The 23,030-nt window shown below is 38.2% G+C and overlaps 1 protein-coding gene across 2 annotated transcripts in view; it reads left to right on the forward strand.

Moving 5' to 3' along the window:
- Positions 1–23,030, forward strand: part of Abl2 (ABL proto-oncogene 2, non-receptor tyrosine kinase) — a 79,549-nt gene that overhangs the window by 5,511 nt on the left and 51,008 nt on the right. The window lies entirely within an intron of this gene.

Genomic DNA, 23,030 nt, shown 5'->3' on the forward strand with positions numbered 1-23,030 from the left:
ATTTAACTAATATAAAATTTCCCTTTAGCTCATTTATTTTATTTTAATTTTTGCAAGTTCTGGGCTTGAACTCAGGGGCTGGGCTCTGTCCCTGAGCTTCTTTTACAATGCTACCTCTGGCTTTTTTTGTGTGTGTGGTACTGAGGAATTGAATCCAGGACTTCATGCATGCTAGGCAAGCACTCTACCATTATGCCACATTCCCATCCCAAGCTCATTTATTTTTTTCTTTTTAATGATGACTTTATACATATACACCCACCTCCCCACCACCACCGATCCCACCCCTACATGTGTGTGTATGTCTCAGTTCTGGAGCTTAAACTTGGGACCTCACACTCGTGTATGCCTATTTTGTTCAAGGCTGCTGCTCTACTTCTTGAGCTACATCTCCACTTCCAAACTCAACATTTTAAATCATCTGACTTTTTTTTCCCTAACCTTTGGATCTTTAGCTCATGTTATGAACATAGTGAAGGATAAGGTCTTTTATAAGGGGCTGGGAAGGTGGCTCAGTGGTAGAGCGCTTGCCTTGAATTCTTGAGGCCCTGGGTTCGATTCCTCAGCACCACATAAGCAAAAAGAAAAAAGCCGGAAGTGGCGCTGTGGCTCAAGTGGTAGAGCACTAGCCTTGAGCTGAAGAGCTGAGGGACAGCGCCCAGGCCCAGAGTTCAGGCCCCACGACTGGACGCCCCCCCAAAAAAAAGGTCTTTTATAAGTTGAAAATAATACTCTAAAAAGATACAGGGACCTAATATAATGTCAGATACTTGTTACTGAGTATCTTTTGTTTCTGTTTTAATGGGATTGAAGTTTGTAGGGCCTCACATTTGTTAGGCAGGCTGCCTCCTACTTAGCTTGTGTTTTGTTTTTTGGTCGGTCATGGGGCTTGAACTCTGGGCGCTCTTCAGCTCAAGGCAAGTGCTCTGCCACTTAAGCCACAACACCACTTAATTGGCCATAAAAGTCTCATGGACTTTCCTGCCTGGGCTGGCTTTGAACAGCGATCCTCAGATCTCAGCCTCCTGAGTAGCTAGGATTTTAGGCATAAGCCACTGGCGCCCATCTAGCTTGCATTATTTTTGAGGAGGGTCTCTCTTTATGTGATACTTGCTTGGCTGTTACCTTACTTGTGCTTACTCACATATCTTAGGATGATGGATACATCAAGCTATTGATGTGTGAAGGCCAAGCCATTGATTGATAAAGTGGTCTTTAGGAACTTTCATGTCCAGGCTGGTCTGGACCCATGATACTTCTCAATCTCTGCCTCCCAAGTTGCTAGGACTAGAAGCCTGAGCTACTGCACCAAGTTGGGTTTTTTTGGCGCTGTTCCTGGGGCTTGAACTCAGGTCTAGGGCACAGTCCCTAAGCTTTTCTGTACCAGGATAGCTCCATACCACTTGAAGCACAGTTCTGCTTTTGGCCTTTTTTTTTTTTTGGCTCCTGTCGTGGGGCCTGAACTCTGGGCCTGGGTGCTGTCCCTTAGCTCTTCAGCTCAAGGCTAGCGCTCTACCACTTGAGCCACAGCGCCACTTCCGGCTTTTTTCTTTTTGCTTATGTGGTGCTGAGGAATCGAACCCAGGGCCTCATGCATGCAAGGCAAGCGCTCTACCACTGAGCCACCTTCCCAGCCCCTCTGGCCTTTTTTTTTTTTGTAGTAAGAAATAACTGTCTCAGACTTTATTGGCTAGGGCTTGCTTTGAATGTTGATCCTCAGATTATCATTCTCTTACATAACTAGTATTACAAGCATAAGCCATTGATTGGTACATGCTCAAACTCATCCTTTATATAGTGTCTGCTACATAGTAGTAGGCATTCTTGCATAATTATGGAACAATTGTCTTTCTTAATCTACATAATACTTTTATATATATTTAATAGTTGATGTCACTTAATATTTTATTTGATAGTATGCCTGATTAGTAACATTTTTACTCAGTAATACTTTGTGAGTAACCTTTTCTTTTCTTTCTGTTCTGTCAGTCGTGGGGCTTGAACTCTGGGCCTGGGCGCTGTCCCTCAGCTCTTCAGCTCAAGGCTAGCACTCTACCACTTGAGCCACAGCGCCACTTTTTTCTTTTTGCTTATGTGGTGCTGAGGAATCGAACCCACGGCCTCAGGCATGCAAGGCAAGCGCTCTACCACTGAGCCACCTTCCCAGCCCTAAGATTACTTTTTAAAAACTCTGTTTTTCTTACATATTTTTTCTTTTCTTTGGCATTGCTGGGGAATTACCCAAGCTTCATATAATATTATACACGTTTTATCACTGGGCTACGTATACCCTTTCCATGGTCTTTTTCTTTGTATTTCTCATTTGAATTGATACAAAATTTATATTTTTGAGGCTGGAATTACTTTAATGTGTTTTGCCTTATACTATGACTAGAATAGGCCATTAATTCCTTACTTATTTATATTGTGCGTATCCTGGAGCTTGATCTTAGGGCCTAGTTGCTGTCCATGAGTTTTTTTGCTCAAGGCTAGCACTTCACCACATGAGAGCTCCAGCTCCACTTTAGACTTTTTAGTGGTTACTTTTAGATAAGGATCGCACAAACTTTTCTACCTGGGCTAGTTTTGAATTAGAATCCTTGGATTTTAGCCTCCTGAGTAGGTAGGATTATAGGAGTGAGCCACCAGTATTTAGCTCTTACTGTGTTATCACTAAGAAAATGACGACCCTTTATTAGTCCAGGCAAATTTCAGTAAAAGACTTCGCTTTTCTTAGTAATTGTTTTTGCACTTATTTGGTCTACTTATTTTTTGCCATGTCTTCTAGTCCTTGTAGTTATTTTAAGTATATTTTTTTGCATTGAATTTCCTAATTGGTTACTGCTAGTATATGGCAGACTTCTTCCTCCCTTTTGCCCTAGCCCTTTCACGCGCCCCTCCCCCCCCCAATTTAAACACTGGGCCTTCAGTTATCTTGGCTTGTTTGGTCAGCTGGTGCTTTACCACTTGAGTCCAGTTTGTAGTTTTGGGCTGGTAAATTTGGAGATGTAATTTCAAGGATTTTTTTTTTGCCTGTGTTGGCGTTGAAACATCTTGCAGATGTTTCTGTGTTTCTGACTTAGACTGGTGATTTTTCTGTCTTGATCTTGGGTCTTGTTGCCTTACTGTACTTACTATATCTATTAATTTTTCACTTAATTCTCTTTCTAGGTAGGCAGTCATATTATTGTCTGTCATAGTAACTTTTTGCCAGTATTTTTATTTTTTTTAAACTTTTTCTTTGACGATTATTCTATAAAAGTTTTTTTTTTGGGGGGGGAGGGTCCGGTCGTGGGGCCTGAACTCTGGGCCTGGGCGTTGTCCCTCATCTCTTCAGCTCAAGGCTAGCGCTCTACCACTTGAGCCACAGCGCCACTTCTGGCTTTTTTCTTTTTGCTTATGTGGTGCTGAGGAATCGAACCCAGGGCCTCATGCATGCAAGGCAAGCGCTCTACCACTGAGCCAACTTCCCAGCCCCCTATTCTATAAAAGTTTTTAAGCTGTTACTATTATATCTTATTCACTTTACTATGAAACAATATAGGTCATCTGGCTGAGAGGAGACAGAGAGAGATCATCTGTATTTTTTCATGAATACATGCTTTGTCCCCTAGCTTTTCCATAAAGTACATGTAATAAATTTAATTGTTGATTTACATATATGTATATGTTATATATAAAATTGTCCTTATATGTATGTAATAAATCTTTTTAGAGAACTTCTAATATTTTAATGGGCAATGAGAAATTATGGGTATTTATATTAATTTGCATACATTAATGTCATTACTGGTGGTTGGCATCTACAAGAAAGTAAGTGATTACTGATTAGTTTGTGCTTTAAGGGAATGTTTTGTTTGGCAAATATATTCCTCATGTTGGTGAGTTGCTGTATCAGTAGCTGCCTCATTGCTCTATAAACGACATCAATAAGATAGATTTTTATGGTTATCAGTCTCTCACATCTGTAATCTTAGTTTACTCAGGGCATTAAGAGCTAAGAACTGCCATTCAAAGTCAGCCTGGGCAGAAAAGTCCTTTCCTTTTCCTTCCTTCCTTCCTTCCTTCCTTCCTTCCTTCCTTCCTTCCTTCCTTCCTTCCTTCCTTCTTTCTTTCCTTCCTTCCTTCCTTCCTTCTCTCTCCCTCTCTCTCTCTCTCTCTCTCTCTCTCTCTCTCTCTTTCTTTCTTTCATCGCACATGATCTTTGAGTCTAAAAATTTGAGAATAACTTAGCCTTATAATTTAGTGTCTCAGATGTTCCAGGTAAGCTGTTAGTTGAACCCTATTCACTGAAGTGTTGTCTGGGACTGGAAGATCTAATCCAAGATGATTGGCTCACTGTGTGGAGTCCCATCTCCTCTTTATAGGGTTTCCTGAGCATCTTCACAACATGGTTGCTATTTTCCCCCGAAGTAAATGATCTTAGAGAGACAGAATAAAATTTCATGTCTTTTATAACCTTTTCCACAGAGCTGTACAACTTTCCTGCCATTTAGTTATTGTTAAGGGTGACTTAATAATTCTGCTCAAGAGAGTGGAGAATTAGGGCTGGGAATGTGACTTAGTGGTAGAGTGCTTGCCTCACATGCATGAAGCCCTGGATTCGATTCCTCAGCACCACACAGAAAAAGCCAGAATTGGTGCTGTGGTAGAGTACTAACCTTGAGTAAAAAGAAGCTCAGGGACAGTGCCAAGGCCCAGAGTTCAAGCCCCTAGACTGGCAAAGAAAAAAAAGAAAGAAAGAAAGCGAGAGTAGAGAATTAAACTCACTCTCTTGAATAGAGTATTATCAAAAAAATTTGACAGGAATACCTAAGAACAACTCTTGAACTTTATTAATATTGATTTTTGTTTGTTTGTTTAAAAATCTGGCAGAAGGCATGTAGCTTAGAAGGAGAATTTTGCCTTGCTTACATGAGTCTCTGGGTTTGATTGCTACACTATCACAATACAAAACAATGTAGAGGTTGATAATCAAATTGTTCTTTTACAAAATGAAACCAAATTTGAAGAGTAATTTAAGTGAAGGAAGCATGCTTTATCATCTGACAGGTTTCGGTTGGTCTGATATAAATAATAATAACATGGTATATGGCTTTTTTGTAGATGACTTATACATATTTCACTTATTCCTCCTAACAGCTATGTAAAATAATAGAACTCGTTATATAGCCTGATCGTAACATTATTAGCAATTATGTAAGTAAATCAAGCCAAGGTAGGATACATAACATTTTGTGTGAGATATTAATAGTGGAGTTCTGTTTTACTAAGTGAGGTTTATTTAGTTCAGTTTATAGGGGAAAAATAGATAAAAATTAGGTCAAAGGATAGGGATAGAGAGAATGTTTTAGTAGAAGGAATAGATTGTGTAAGACCCTGTAGATGAGGACTCATGGTTGTATTATTTTCAGTGAATACTACCATGAATGTAAATCCCTTGTATTCTTGGTATTCTAAAGTAGATTTTCCTTATATCCAAAAGTATGAAGTATTCATTGTTTTGTGTATAGTGTCAATGTCTTAAAAATGTTTTATAGCTAGGCACAGGTGGCTCATGCCTATAATACTAGCTCTTCAGAAGGCTGTGATATCCGGATTGCAGTTCTAAGCCAGGTCTGGCAGGAAAGACCATGACTCTTTAACACCAATTATCCACCAAAAAGCCAGAAATTCAGCTTTGGCTTAAATGATAGAGTACTAGTTTTGAAGAAAGAAGCTCAAGGACATCTCTCAGGCTCTGAGTTCAAACCCCAGTACTGGCATCATAAATTAATTAATTAAATAAGTATGTTTTTAGTTAAATCTTAATTCACATATTAGTAGAAGTTACACAACATGTAAAATTAAAAGAATGAGTTTCTTTCTCAAAGTATTCTGCTTAATACTCATCTCTTGATTGTTGTCATTCAGATCACTGAAGTAGTTTAATTTCTTTTAAGTATATTGCTTCACATTGTTACTATGAAACAAAGTGGATTGATTTAAAATTTCTAAATTCATGCTTTCAGGTAAATTCCTGGAAGAGTTTATTAGAAGCATTGAAAACATTATCTTTGGAAAAACAAGTGGACTTATACTGCATAGGCACTACAGTAAATTAAAAATAACAAAATTTAGAAAAACCAGTTAATACTTCTGAATTCCACCCCCTCCATCCCCAACCCAACCCTCTCCACTCCTTCCCCTCCCCCCCGCCAAAAAAAAAAAACTGGTCTAGGGGCTAGAACTCAGGGCCTGGGCACTATTCCTGTTATTCTAGCATTTGAGCTACAGATACACTTTTGGCTTTTTTAGTAGTTTATTGGAGATAGACTTTCATTTATTTTCCTGCCTGCATTTGGCCTTCAAACCTTGATTCTTATATGTCAGCCTTCTGAGTAACTAGGTTTGAACTCAGGGCCTAGGAGATGTCCTTGAGCTTTTTTTCTTCAAGACTAGTACTCTATCATTTGAGCCAAAGCTGCACTTCTGGCTTTTTGGTAGATAATTGGAGATTAGAGTCTCTTGGTCTTTCCTGCCTGACCTGGCTCAGAACTGCAATCTGCTTATCACAGCACCCAGCTGAACACTTCTTCATCCTGAGATAAAGATGCTTTTGAGTTGGGATTGTGAGTAAATTTATGATGATGAAAATAACTGTTCCTTGCCAGTCCACTAGGGGATACTGCAGTACTTAGAAAACTTGTTTATTGCAATAGCCTAAGATTTATCTCCCATTCAGTATAAGAATCACTCTCCCCCTTACCTTTGTTTATGTGAAGAAATATTGTTTGGAGCATGATTAGAAAATTAATTTGAGAAATATAAATTTTTATGGAGGTTTTGCTTTGATTTAAAAATTTTGGAATTCCTAGTATGATTGTATGATTTGTTTGCTTTGTTTTGTTTCTGGTGGTGTTACTTCTAAATGACTTCCCTGAGCACGTAGAAAAACTGGTAATTATGCTATTTACAAAATAATATAATTTTGTTTTTTAAGTTGTGTTTTTTGTCTTGAAAGGTCAACAAGTCTGATACTGTTTATGTCTGTTAATTCCTGTGATACATGTATTTTTACAATACTCCTCTTTGATCAAAATAAACTAAGCAACTCAACGGCAGTGATGGGAGGGAAGAACAAGTGGGAAAGAGGGAACAGCTGATGCTATGCAAAACAAAAGAAATGTACGTATCATCCCATGTGGAAGAAATAACTGTATTGCAAAGCTTATAGAACTCATAAATGTTACAGACAATTTGCCCCATGAAAGTTAGAATGTTTGTGACTTTAATTAAGCATCACTATCCCACAATACTGTGAAATTTGGGAAATTATGTAATCACTTAATCACAATAAAGAATTTGAAAAAAAATCCTCCTAATGAAGTATGAAATACATAACCTTAAAAACATACAACACAGAAGATAATTTATGTATGCTGGGTGCATTTCCAGCACTTGGGACAATGAAACAGGAAGATCGTGTGTTCAAGTCCAGTCTGGGCTGGAAAACTCCACTAAATAAATGGTTTCCAGCAGCTTATTTTATTTTTATTTTTTTTTTGGTGCCATTGCTAGGGTTTGATCTAAGAGAGTGTGGGTGCTGTCCCTTAGCCTTTTTGCTCAAAGCTCTACCACTTGAGCTCTGTTTTCAACCATTTTGATAACTGAGCTCTATTTTCAACCATTTTGATAACTAATTGTAGTTAAAGAGTATCATGAACTTTTTGGCCTGGGCTGGCTTCAAACTGCAATCCTTAGATCTCCATTTCTGAGTTGCTAGGATTATAGTTATGGGCTACTGGTGCCCAGCTCCAACAGTAATTTTGATTTCTTCCTAGTAATATAAGTAAATATAATGCAACATGATTAATCCTTTAAATAAAAATGTGTAGAATATTGAGTTGTATATTTAAAACACTGAAATATTTTGTGGGAACTCTTAATTTTTCTGAATGTGTTATGTTAAAAAATCATATAGTGGGGCTGGGAAGATGGCTCAGTGGTAGAGCGCTAGCCTTGCATGCCTGAGGCCCTGGGTTCAATTCCTCAGCACCACATAATCAGAAAAAAAAAAAATCATATAGTATCCTTTCAGGGATTTAAAACTTATCATTTAAAAAAATAGAGTTCAGGGCTGGGAAGGTGGCTCGGTGGTAGAGTGCTTGTCTTGCATGCATGAAGTCCTGGGTTCGATTCCTCAGCACCGCATAAGCAGAAAAAAAAAAAGCCAGAAGTGGTGCTGTGGCTCAAGTGGTAGAGTGCTAGCCTTGAGCTGAAGAGCTGAGGGACAGTGCCCAGGCCCAGAGTTCAGGCCCCACGGACCGGACCCCCCCCCCCCAAATAGAGTTCATCGGGACAAAAAAAAAAAAAAAAAATATATATATATATATATATATATACTGAACATTTAAATCTATAAAAGTAAAACACATCTCACCAAAGAAGCCCTAATTTACAGATGATAATTAGGAGAACAGGTAAGGAAGAATAGGCAAAGCTTGTGCTTGTAGCTGTCATCTTAAATGTGCAGTAGTTCTCTGAGATTAGGTCCATTCTGTGGGATTTCTAGGTAGTATTAGAATGGAGTTGAACTCTAGGAAGGACTAGTTCTTCAGTGCCATTCCTCCAGTGTGGACTTGGTTGGTTGGTAGGGAAATACCCATCACAACTATGACCAAAGGATTGTGTTGACTGTGTATGTGCAAAGATTCTTTGGGGTATTATTGTATTTTTCCCCCTTCTACTTGCAGTTTGATGACTGTCTTACCCCAGGTAATTGAACTAACAGGTGTAGCTAAAGATTTCCTAGTGACAAGATGGGTGGTGATTAAGATAGAATACGATACAAGTGTAAGGAGCATTTGAGAAGGAAAGCATTTAATTTAACCTCTTAGGCTTTGGAGAATTCAAGAATCTCATTAAATGAGCTGAATACAACATGAAAAAAGTGTTTTATTTTTAACGGTAATTTTCTACATCTCAAGAATGCAGAATTTAATTGGAAAGATAATACAATTTAAGCATATTGCTATTAAGTTAAAATCATACATTTTATTAATTTGAAAACTTAACACATATAGTTCAAGATTTAAGAAGTATATATTTAATCTGTCATTCTTTTTAGCTATTAAGTATTTTTCTCTAGGAGGCAATCTATATCCCTGATTAAATTTTGTTGTTGTTGTTGTTGGTCATGCAGCTTGAACTCTGGGCTTGGGTGCTGTCCCTGAGCTCTTCAGCTGAAGTTGAGTGCTCTACCACTTGAGCCACTTCTGGTTTTCTGGTGGTTAATTGGAGATAAGAGTTTTGTGGACTTTCCTGCCTGGTCTGGCTTTGAACCATGATTCTCAGATCTCAGCCTCCTGAGTAGCTAGCTAGGATTACAGGCGTGAGTGGTGGGTGCCCAGCTAAATTTTTATATTTGATTTCTTATTGTCATTATAAAGGTGATGTGCAAACAGGTTACAATTACATAAGTAAGGTAAAGAATACATTTCTTTTTGGAAAATGTTACTACTTCCCTCACTCCTAGTTTTTTCACTCCCATCCCCATCCATAAGTTGGATAGTTCATTTTCAGCATAGAATCTAGACACAGAAAACGTTCCCAGTGCCAGGTCCCCAACCAGCACAGATACCAGCGTAGATTGGCAACATGAGACCGCAGTATCCAGAGGCAGAAAACTTTCACAAAGCTGCTGGTCAACTCCGAACCAACCTCAGGAGCTCAATAGACAACCAAGACCATTACTGGTTGGGTGCTAAGGACCCTACATCCTCTTCAGCCTTGGCTGCTGGCAGAAAAACCTGATCTGCCAAGGTGGATGTCCGAGGGACGATGTCCTGGCACCTGGTGGGAGCTTGCCTCTTCTGAAGCTAGTGCCTACCCTGGAGGCCTGGATCTAGCCCATCCAATCCCCATCCCAGATCAGACTGAATGTCACTAGTGTCACTAGTCTGCCAAGAGTACACCAGCCTGAGGCCAAGCACATATCAGCACACCAGGCACTGCCCTTCACACTGTGAGAAGTAGACACTAGTCTGGGACCAAGAAAGTGCCAGCCTGCGATTTGCGTGGGGACAGTTTCCTGCACAGCCCTGTGAGAGTTTGCACCCTCCAGGGCCCATGCCTGTTCCAATTCAGGACACTGTCAGGATCAACCTTCTATAAAAGCAGAGTGGGAACCTGCTCCCTTTCTCCTATTTCCCCTCCCTGCCCTCAGGGCTCAAATGAGATTCTAGTGTTGGAATGCTGCTCCCAGCCCCTCTGGAAATAGGTGCCAGTCCAGGACTTCTACCAGAACTTCTGTGACTAGTGGGAATCCGTCTACCCTAGACATAGAATGGGGCCAAGACACAAGACTGCTGTGAACCACATAATGGGAACACGCCACCAGTCCTAAACCTAGGCCAGAACACTGGACACACCACAGAGCCCCAATAACTGACCAGGACACATTACACTATCTGTACCACCCAGAGTTGAAGGTTGCCAGACACCAAATCTGACAGATCTATCTGGCAAATCACACTCCACCACCACACTGTTTACCACAACCTGAACCCAAGTGCACAAACCACAACAAAATATTACAAAATTCATGAACAGTCATGACAAAAAAAAAATCGAAAAGCCAACAACAGTCTAGGGAAGGACCCTTGTGAGAGTGAAGGAGAAGAGATGGAAGACAAAAGAAACCATTAAAGAATTGATGAGAGAATTGGCTGATGAAATGGAAGGGTCCAAAAATAAATTGAAGAATGCAAGGAACAAATGACAAAGAACAAAAGTCGCCCAAAAACATGGAGAGAAAAAATAGAAAGTCTACACACCTCATTAAAAGGTGAAACTCACCTCAATAAAGAGCTTGGAAGCATTCTAGGTTCAGCTGCCCTATCGCAAACCACAATTGAATGCCAACAGAATAAGTGAAGTGGAAAACAAGAGTATTGGGATTTGAAGATAAAACATGAAAGGCATGGGAAAAACACTTAGAACATAGCAAAGGGAAATCCAAGAATTGGCAGATGCAGTCAAAAGATCAGATTCACTCATAGGATTGATGTGGGAGATGAATTCAAAATTAAAGGCATTGAAAACCTATTCAATAAAATAATAGAAAACTTCCCTAATCCTAAGAGAGAAAAATCTCACCTACCAGACAGAGGCATAAAGAACTCTGAGTAGACAGGATCTAAGAAGAAACACTGGACTTAACAACAAGGAATTAGCCAGGCGTCGGTGGCTCATGCCTGTAATCCTAGCTACTCAGGAGGCTGAGATCTCAGGATCATGGTTCAAAGACAGCCTGGGCAGGAAAGTCTGTGAGACTCTTTTTTTTTTTTTTTTGGGTCCAGTCCGTGGGGCCTGAACTCTGGGCCTGGGAGCTGTCCCTCAGCTCTTCAGCTCAAGGCTAGCACTCTACCACTTGAGCCACAGCACCACTTCTGGCTTTTTTTTCTTTTTGCTAATATGGTGCTGAGGAATCGAACCCAGGGCCTCATGCTAGCAAGGCAAGCGCTCTACCACTGAGCCACCTTCCCAGCCCCTGTGAGACTCCTATCTCAATAAATCACCAGAAACCTGGAAGTGGCACGGTGATTCAAGTGGTAGAGCACTTGCCTTGAGCTGAAGAGCTGAGAGACAGTGCCCAGACCCAGAGTTCAAACCCCACGACTGACAAAAAAAAAAAGAAAAGAAAAAACCCAAAGAATTATTTTTAAATGCAGCAAAAACAAAGAAGGAAGGAGGTAGATTACAATGGAAAGAAGATCAGAATCACTGCAAATCTCTCCACACTAACTCAATGCAAGGAGAGCCTGGAATGGTATAATTCAAGTCCTGAAGATCAACAACTACCAACTCAAACTGGTGTACCCAGCAAAGCTTTCATTTACAATTGACAGTGAAAACAAAACCTTCCGTGACAAACAAAAAGGAATTCATGAACACTAAAGGAGCATTACAAAGAATAATAAATGGAAACATACAATCTGAAGAAAAAAAAGTCAAGGAAACACATTAGACAAAAATCACTAGAAGACTAATTTTGTAAGCACAGGAAGCAATAGGAAATCAGGAAATCAAGAAAATGGCAGGAAACATGACACATTTCTCCATAACATTATACATTTATGGACTCAATTCCCCAATCAAGAGGAGAGTAGCAGATTGGTCATAAACCAAGATCTATCCATTTGTTATCTCCAAGAGATCCATCTAAGCAAATTCCTAGTGATGGGATGGAAAAAGATCTTTCATGCAAGTGCATTCTGAAAGATGGCAGGAACAGCCATATTGGTATCTAATTAAACAAGATCATTACACATTAGTAAAGGGAATGGTCCATGAAGAGCCAAATCACAGTTGCACCAAACAATGGAGCACCTAAATACATTAAACCAACACATGAAACCAACACTTTTGGACTTACAGAATATGATAAGAACCTAAGCAAATAACAAGAGGATCGAGATGATTCCTTGCATCCTGTCTGACCACAATGGAATCAAGTTCTCAACAATGAAACATATTGCAGAAATCACTCAAACACATGGGGACTGAAGAACACTACTGAATAACACTGGGTCACAGAAGCAATTAAGGAAGGAATTAGAAAGTTCTTACAATAAATTGAAATTAAAACACTTCACAGTGGAACCTCTGGGATACATCAAAAGCAGTTCTGAGGGGAAAATTTATAGCTCTAAGCATACACTTGAAGCAAACAGAAACAGCTCAAGTAAATACCTAATGATGCAACTGAAATGGCCACAAGCAAGAACAAATCAAATCCCAAACTAATAGATGGAGAGAGAGAGCAAAGATTAGGGGAGAAATGGATGAACTAGAAATAAAGAATACAATGAAACAAAAAGGAATTAAAAATAATAAAATTGACAGATTAGTGAGATTGATGAAGACAGGAAATTCAATACAGTAAAATTAGAGATGCCACAGTACAATCATCCAAGAAATTCAAATGATTATAAAGGACTACTTTTAAAACCTGTTAGAAAAAAGGAAAACCTAGCAAAAATGGTTGATTTTTTTTTTTTTTTAAGAGACATACAAACTGCCTAAACTGAACCAAGAAGATATAAACCAGCTAAGCAAGCCAGTAACAGTCAACAAGATTGAGGAAGAAATCAGAAGTCTTCCAGCTAGGAAAAACCTAGGCCTATATGGATTCACCGCTGAATTCTATAAGACTTTTAGAACTAACGCCAGTACTTCTCAAGCTTTTCTGTAAAATAGAAACACAGAGAACAATTCTGAACTCTCTCTATGAAGCCAGTATCATACTCATCCCCTTACCAGATAAGAATCCAACAAAAACAGTAAACTGCAGACCAATTTCTATGATGAATACAGACACAAAGCTCTTCAATAAAATACTAACAGAATCCAAAAACAAAAATTCATACATTATGACCAAATAGGCTTCATTCCACAGATGCAGAGTTGGTTTAACATACACAAATCAATAAATTTAATTTACCATGTCAGCAGAGCCAAATACAAGAACCACAGGATCATCTCAATAGATGCAGAAAAATCCTTCAACAAAATACAACATCCATTCGTGTTAAAGGCTTTTGAGAAGCTAGGAATAGAAGGAACATTCCTTAAAATATTAAAGGCTACGTATGACAGACTAGAGACCAACATCATTACTGAGTAGGAAAAAACTAAAAGCAAGGATATTCACTTCCCTTCAGTGTAGTTATAGGATTCCTTACTGGAGCAATAAGGCAAGATGTTTACCAGCAATACATCAGACAAAAGCCTAACAATCAATATATACAGGGAGCTCAAGAAACCCCTCTCAAACCTAATAAACCAATCACTAAATGGGCAAGAGAGTTAAGGAGAGGCTTCTCAGGAAAAGAGGTAAGAATGGCAAAGAAACATGAGGGAATGCTCATCATCCCAGGCCATAAAGGAAATGCAAATCAAGGACAACTCTGTGATTCCATCTCACCCCAGTAAAATTGGCCAATTTTTTGAATTCAGACAAAAACAGATATGGGCAGGAATTGGGGAAAAAGGAGCCCTACTGCATTGTTGTTGGGAATGCAAACGAGTATAACCACTCTGGACAGCAGTTTGGAACTTCCTCAAAAAACTAAACGTAGGCCTTCCCTATACCCAGCCATACCACTTTGGGGCATCTACCCTGAACATCATTATAAAGACACCTGCACATCCCTGTTCATTGCTGCTTTATTCATAATAGCCAATGTATGAAAACAGCCCAGATGCCTCACAATAAATGGGTGGATCCAGAAACTGTGGTACCTATATACACAATGCAATTTTATATAGCCATTAGAAAGAATTAAATAAATAAAACTAGAACAACTCATGTTAAGTGAGGTAAGCAAACATCAGAGAGACAAATGTCCTATGTTCTGATATGCAGAAATCAGATCTAAAATGCCCTGAGATATGATAAATCATACAGGATTCTAGATAGTGAGACCAAAGAGGATACTATTAGGAGAGCAACACAAAGGCATAATGCCTAAGTACCTCTTCATATTTATATGAAATAAAATGCATACTGAAGCAAACTCCCAGATAACGGAAATGGGATCTACTTAAAAATTTTTTTTTAACTTTTTAAATTTTTTTTGATGACTCTGTCTTTATGTATGGTATAGTTGGGAGTATATCTTATGAAAGGTCCAGGGAAGGGTCCAGAACTTGGGAAAATGGTAAAAAAAGTACAGCAGTGAAGCTCACTGGACACTGATGAAAGTGAATTATACAACTCATGTAGATGGGAAGGAGGCACTGGGAGAGAATGAGGGAATGGAAGACGTACTATGAAAGGAAATATAGTCATTACCTGACTCATGTAATTGCAGTGCCTCTGTAATACCTCTGTAATAACAATAAAGTAAGTTAATTTAAAAAAATCTATTGAGCACCACTGCTGCATTTGTTCACCCTTTGTCCCACTAAATACGTTTTTTTGGGGGGGGGGAGGAAGAGGCTAGCCTAGGGCTTGAACTCAGGATCTGGGCACTATCCTTGAGCTTCTTCTGCTCAAGGCTAGCACTTTTACCACTTGAGTCACAATGCCAGCCACTTCTGGCTTTTTCTGTTTATGTGGTGCTGAGGAATCAAACCCAGGGCTTCATGCATGCTAGGCAAACACTCTACCACTAAGCCACAGTCCCATGCTAAATATACTTGGCATGCATAAATAGTAATAGTTGACAACATGGATTCTGAAGTCAGACATTTAAATTTTTCCTTTACTCAGCAATTATTGAGCCTCTATCAGGCACTTTTAAGACATTGAGAATACAGCACTGAACAAGTCCTATAGTCCTTGCCTTTCTGGATGTTACATTGACTTGGGTGGAGACCGGCATTAAATAAATATTCCTTTATTATAGTATGTGGTGATAAATTCTTTAGATGAAAATAAAGCAATAAAATGAAGTTAGGGGCTGTGAAGATGGCTCAGTGTTAGAGTGCTTGCCTCGCATTCATGAAGCCCTGGGTTTGATTCCTCAGCACCACATAAGCAGAAAAAGCTGGAAGTGGTGCTGTGGCTCAAGTGGTAGAGCGCTAGCCTTGAGCTGAAGAGCTGAGGGACAGCACCCAAGCCTAGCGTTCAGGCCCCATGACTGACAAAATAAAAATAAAAATAAAAATAAATATAAATAAAATGAAGTTATTCTAGATAGTGTGTTTGAAACACAGCATCAGATGGTGTGACATTTCTACTCGGAAGATGTCAGACTCGTGACTTTCCAGAGAAAAACATGGGAAAAACTTGAAGGGAAAATTCTATTGAGGCTGAGTAAAAGCATATGTGTATTTATGTATTTCCATAATTGTAGAAGCAGCTAGGTTTCTGGGAAGGACAGACTTCAGTTTTGGATGGAGATGTAAAAGGAGATAGAGGATAAATGATAAGAGGATAAAAGGTAAAAGGAGATAGAGGATAAATGAGTTGAATGGAATTGATGATGGCCATTTAAATAGGGTTGTATACCATCAGAAGGAATTTGGATTTTGTTCTGAGTGGGATAGCAATCTGCTGGAGGATTTAGATTGGAAAAGGTTCAGTCTGGCTGTTATGTGGAGAATAAATTCTTGGGATAATTGAAGGAAAAATTCCATGTAATGTTAGATACAACATTGTGCTAAATACAGTATGAGCTTTATCACATTTATTTAGGTTATGTTTTCTCCCTAGATTTGTGTTCTACTTTTGAAGATTGTTGTACAAAATAAAACATACACTCAAATAATATTTGTAAATGGCAGCTTTAGGACTTACACTTAAATTCTGTTATTATTTAAAATTGCATAGATTTCCCCAGGTATCTTGTAGAGAAATATGGTAAGATTTGGAGAGGTGGGGGGAGAAACATTTTTTATAGGCCATAAGAAATCAGAGGACTGTGTTGTATTCATTTCTACTACATTTTTATGACATTTGTAATTTGAAACTACTTTTTTAAACTCCAGTGTGTATAAAAATTAAAAAAAATCTAAAAGGCCAAATTAAGCAGTTTGTTAGTGATAAAAGTAAATGGAAAATAAAAAAGGTCAGCGTGTAAAGTTTAAGCTTCAGAATGTCTGAATAATATATTTGAATTTTCTGACAAGCCTGTTATATGTGATATTATGAGAAAGGGAGTTTAACATAGAAAATAAACCTGCATCTGAAGCCTCTTAATATTTAACTGGGTGAAAAGGAGTACTTTACATTAGTAACATCATGAGTAAAGGAGACAGAAGACATATGATAACAAATAAATAGGGTATAGAAATGCAAAGTTGCCATTGTGAAGCATGTTAAAATATAGTTTTGGAGAGAGAAAATAAGTAGAAAGTTGAAGTTAAAGGCAAAGTCCATTGTATTTAGAATTCAAGAAAACTCAAGGACTTATTGGATATAGTCAACTTTGGGAAAGTCATTGAAATTGTTACCATGCTGTACCTATATGTGCCAAAACAACCCTGAAAATAAATTCTAAGATTATAATATGTATTATATTTATTCATGAAGATTATCATCACTAATTTTGTCTGCTCTTGATTCTCTTAATTTGGTTTGCTTACCTTGGCTTTACAAAAATAGGTTTTTGAAGTTGAGAATATAGAAGATGATATAAGACAACTTTTTAAAGATGTTTACATCAGGATATCAGTGGTTCACACCTGTAATGGAAACTGAAATTTGAGGATCTTGTTTCAAAGTCAATCTGTGTAGGTCAGTGTAGTGACCCTCTTAGCTCCAGTTAACAACCAAAAAGCCAAAGGTGGAGCTGTGGCTTAAGTGGTAGAGCAGTAGTCATGATAATAAAAACTCAGGGGTAGTGTCCAGGCCAAGTTCTAGTTATATTACCTGCACCTGCAGGGGGGCGGGTGTGTGTGTGTGGACATTTACAGAATGAACTTTATCCAAATAGAACAGTGTTTCTAAGTAATAATTTTTTTTTTTTTTTGGTTGGTCGTGGGGCTTGAACTCTGGGCTTGGGCGCTGTCCCTGCGCTCTTCAGTTCAAGGCAAGCCCTCTACCACTTGAGCCACAGCGCCACTTGCGGTTTTCTAGTGGTTTATTGGAGATTAGAGTCTCTCGGACTTTCCTGCCCGGGCTACCTTTAAACCACCGATCCTCAGATCTCAGCCTCCTGAGTAGCTAGGATTACAGGCATGAGCCACTGGCGCCCGGCAGTAATACTTTTTTTCTTTTTATTATATTCATGGATCTTTATTTTTCCATGATCCTTATGTACAAATGCCTGTTTCAATGAAATATAGTATAATGCCATGTTTTATTTCTGTATAAAGTAGAAAATAAGTCCATTTAGTTCAAGCATTGGTTTTCTGGTTAATTGGAGGGCAGAATCTGAAGGATTTATTTTGCTTCAAACTGTGGTCCTCAGATCTCAGCTTCTGGAGCGCCTAGGATTCTAGACATGAGACATTGTTACTAAAGGTCTTTACCTTTTAGGTGGGACTGGAGTTTAAACTCTGGGTTGTATTCTTAGAAGGCAGACATTTTACCACTCTTTCACACTTGCAGCTCCATTCTTTTTTTTTTGGTCAGTCGTGGGGCTTGAACTCTGGGCTTGGGCGCTGTCTTTGTGCTCCTCAGCTCAAGGCGAGCACTCTACTGCTTGAGCCACAGCACCACTTCCGGTTTTCTAGTGGTTTTATTGGAGATAAGAGTCTCATGGACTTTCCTGCTGAGCTGGCTTTGAACCGCAATCCTCAGATCTCAGCCTCCTGGGTAGCTAGGATTACAGGCGTGAGCCACGGGTGCCCAGCTCCATTCTTTTTTTTTTTTTAAATACATATTTTTTTTGGTAAAGGTACTGTAAGAGGGGATACAGTTACATGAGCAAGTTAATGAGTTCCTTTCAAGCATTGTTATCCTCTCTTTTGTTTTCCCTTACCATTCCTTTCTTCCCAACTCCCTGCACCAAAAAAAAGTTGGGAAGTTTGTTTTCAACATAGTGTCTTGTACATCTCATTGCTACAATGACACTTACTGAACTAAAGGTTGAACTAAAGGTATCTTGAGAGTGATCTCCACTCTCAAAGGGAAATGGAAGGAAACACATTGGTAAATTGCTTTGTGTAGTTATGGTGGAGAAAACACTAGAACTTGTCATTTTTCCTGTTCAGTGTTCTGTAACAATTTGCCTTCGGTTTTGTTTTGAATTATAATTTTTTTTGTTTGAATTTTTAGGCAAGTCTATATAAATAGCTCAAGTGAAATTCAGCATATAATTTCTTAGAATATATTATATATGTAAACCTTTTTAACATTTTCAGCTTTATGGTTTGTTGGGTTATTTGATTGATTTGAATTAAAATTTTATGTATCTAAATTTGTCTAGGAATTTTAAGGATGTAAAATGTAACTAAAACCCTTACTCTTAAGCTTTTATAGAACCTTATTAAATTTAATAAGAATCAGTTTGGTTGAGATGTCTGATTTATGCAGTAGTTAAGAATAGTTATCACTTTTTAAAAATTTATTGTTATTATAGAGGTGATGTACAGATGGATTACAATTACATGAGTCAAGTATGAGTACATTTCCTTTTGTACAGTGTCTTCTTTATAGTATTCTTACTCTGTTACATTCTGTTATAAGTATTTAGGTATTTTAAGTGTTTATGTATTAAGTATTTTTAAGTATTAAGTATTTAAGTATTCTTTTAAACTATATTCTTCTTTTATTTATTTATTTATTTATTTATTTATTTATTTATTTATTTATTTATTTATTTATTTCATGGTAGTGGTAGCCCTAAGGCTTGAACTCCGAGTCTGGGCACTGAACTTTTTTTTTTTTTTTTTTAATTTATTTTATTTGTGAACATACTGTACAGAGGGGTTACAATTACATGGGCAGGATAATGCGTACATTTCTTACCAAGCATTGCAGCCTCCTCCTTTGGTTTACCCTTCACATCCCTTCCCAGCCTCCCTCCTCCCCCCCAATCCCAATCCTTCTCCTTCCCCCCCCCCCCCATTCTTCTTTTTTTTGGGTCCGGTCGTGGGCCTGAACTCTGGGCCTGGGCACTGTCCCTCAGCTCTTCAGCTCAAGGCTAGCGCTCTACCACTTGAGCCACAGTGCCACTTCCAGCTTTTTTCTTTTTGCTTATGTGGTGCTGAGGAATCGAACCCAGGGCCTCGAGCATGCAAGGCAAGTGCTCTACCACTGAGCCACCTTCCCAGCCCTAAAATATATTCTATATAGGTATAATATATCCTTTATATATAATATAATATATATAGGTAGAATCACAGTAGGAGATTGGGGGGAGAAGGATCAGAGGGTTTAAATTTAAATCAGGCATGCTATTTTACAAAGAGAAAATGTCCAAGTTAAAGAGGAACATATAATACAGAATGATGGATCATGACGTTTAGGGTAGAAAGGAGAGAAAAGTCGAGCACTTTTGAGGTAAGGGATAGTTAGAAGTTAAGTTAGTGAAACAAGTGTGAACAAATACAACAGTCATACTATACAGGTGCTATGTGGAAAATGAACTGGATATCTTGTGGGTAGGGAACAGAGGGAAAATCTGGAGAGAGTGAAGGAAGGGGAGACATGGTTCAAAAAGAATTGTACTCATTACTCATTACCTGGTTCATACAACTATAATCCTCTGTGTATCAACTTTGCAATAACAATTTTTAAAAAAGAGAACTCTTAATAAAATTATTAAGACTTTAGGAAGGTGATTTGTCTTTCAAAATTTAAAATAAATATTAACCAACTTTTATTCCAAAAGAAAGATATATTAGTAGATTAATTACTCTGTTGCAAGTCAAATGATCCTTATGTTATAAGAAATAAAAGGACAGTATTCCAAAAGATTGCAAGACCTAGAGGTTATTGAGCGAATATATATATATATATATATATATATACATATATATATATATATTTGGGGGGGGGAGGAGGTTCCGGTCATGGGGCCTGAACTCTGGGCCTGAGCGCTGTCCCTCAGCTCTTCAGCTCAAGGCTAGCGCTCTACCACTTGAGCCACAGCACCACTTCCGGCTTTTTTCTTTTTGCTTATGTGGTGCTGAGGAATCGAACCCAGGGCCTCATGCATGCAAGGCAAGCGCTCTACTACTGAGCCACCTTCCCAGCCCCTGAGCGAATATATTTTATGTATGCAGAAGTGTAGAGTTCTATACAGTTCTTTGAGTTTCATTGCATCCCCAATATATTGATGGTCTAAGCATTATTATTTGTTTTATAGATGAAAATCTGAAGCTAAGATCATTTGATGGATTTCAAAGACAGAGCTATTAAATTGGCTATTAAGATTACTGGTACTCTTCCACTATTATACATTAACTTTCTTGCCTTTATGCCAACCCAAATGAAGATTCTTTCCTTACACCTCCCACCCCCTGGGACTCCAACACTAGAGATTGAATAGTTGTGTGCTCTGCTCCAGCCCAAAGGATTTTAGAAATTAGTTTTAACAAAATCATTTTCCTGTTCAGGACATTTCAGACTCTAGGGGGTGATGTTAGAGGAATTTACTGCTCCTATTACTACCTGCCTTGATATTACTGAAAACACTCCTCACCTAGAGGTTAAAATACTACTACAGTTTTGTTTAAATTCCCTTTTTTCACCAAGGAGCTTAATGTGGGAGGAGGTCAGATTCGCAAGGAATGTTAGCAGCTTGCCTGAGCAGACAGCTGTGCAGTTAAAATGTCTTCAAGGTTCATATGCATTCTTTTTGGTGGCAATTTGTACTGTTATTACAAGTTTCAACAATAGTGAGTTATAACTGAATGTTGCCTATTTGAAAATTTTCTCCCTTTTTTCTATAGAAATGTTTTTTTTGTGGGTTGTGGGACTTGAACTCAGGTCCTGGATGCTGTCCTTGAGCCTCTTTGTGCTCAAGGCTAGTGCTCTACCACTTGAGCCACAGTGCCATTTCTGGTTTTTGAGTGGTTAATTGGAGATAAGAGGGTCACAGGGACTTTTCTGCCTGGCTAGCTTTGAATGGAGATCCTAAGATCTCATCCTTCTGAGTAGCTAGGATTATAGGCATGAGTCACTGGCATTTGGTATGTTGTACTTTTTCTTTGTGGTTTTGCACATTTATCTTTGTGATGGAGTCAAGGCCTTTAAACAGTTCTTTAAATGTGAAGAATGAGGAGATTATTAAATACAATATGAAATAACATTTTCCATTTTAAATGTTTTCCAAAGTGGAAAGATAAAATGCCTATGGTTCAGATAATTATTTGCTTAAATTTTTTTTTACTTTATATTGTGACAATTCTCATAACATAAAAGTTACCATCTTGTCTCGGGTTTTAGTATGTTTTGTATAATATCCTGTTTAAAAATATGAATAGTTCCCTGGACCAGGCCCTTGTCTACTTTGGTGAAAGGAAATCTCTGTTATCCTGTTTGTTTACTCCTGCTACTATACTGATACATTTGACTCCATTATAATGGAGAGCCCATTGATGATACAATGGGGTGTACAGGTGGTAGATTTTAGAAAGAGATCCTTAATAATACAGAATCTGTAAACAGAACCATAGGAGCCTCACCCTTTTTCCTTCCCTTTCTTTCTTCCTCTTTCCCTGAAGTCTTTCTTGGAGCTTCTGAGAGGTTGTATGGGAAAGCATGAGTCATGGTGTATAAAATTTTGGTTTTGTTACTTGTTTACCATCTTTCACTGATTTCTTGCCATCTTTAGGAAACAGTCCAAATTCATTAGGAAAACATCAAAGGCTTTCACAGTTTGGTGCAGGGCTAGTTCCATACACGCTCCCTAGGTTGTCTTATAAAACATACATGAACCTGACACACAACAGGTGGCCTGTAAGTATTTCTCAAATGAATAAGTGACAACACACACAGAGACATTTCAGTTGTATTGTTTTACATGTTAACTTATGTTTAGTCACTAACTCTTAACATGGGCCAAGAATACCTTTTAAAAAGGCCTCTCTTTTTGTCTGTATTAGTAGACACTCTTGCTGTATGATAGATACCCCAAAACATTCAGGTTACCTCTCTCTTTTCTTAAAATGAGTGACTTACATTTTTGTTTCTCTCATTTTTATGTAAGTGCCAGAGACCATGTCTAATAAACCTTCCTGCCCCATAGACACTTTGGATTACAAAGAAAATAAGATAATAATAATAATAATAATAATAATAATAATAATAATAATAATAAACCTGTAAGATAGCTGTTTCTCTTGTTTCCTAATAATCATAGTAATGTCACAAATTTAAAAGCCCTGGATTTTTCTTTTTCTTTTCCCATGCCTACAGTATGCTTAACAGGACTCTACCCCTGAGCTCCCATTCTATGCCTTTTTAAGGTGAAAAATGCCTTGGCACTTGACTTGTACAATAATAAGCATTCCAATGAATATATATATATATATATATATATATACACACACACACACACACACACACATATATATATATATATATATCTTGGTTTAATTAGTAATACGTGATTGCCTATTACAGTAGTGGTGGTTTGGGAAGAATT

The sequence above is a fragment of the Dipodomys merriami genome, unplaced genomic scaffold, assembly GCF_024711535.1.
Source record: "Dipodomys merriami isolate MVZ:Mamm:240054 unplaced genomic scaffold, mDipMer1.0.p SCAF_24, whole genome shotgun sequence".
In the NCBI taxonomy this organism is placed as follows: Eukaryota; Metazoa; Chordata; class Mammalia; order Rodentia; family Heteromyidae; genus Dipodomys; species Dipodomys merriami.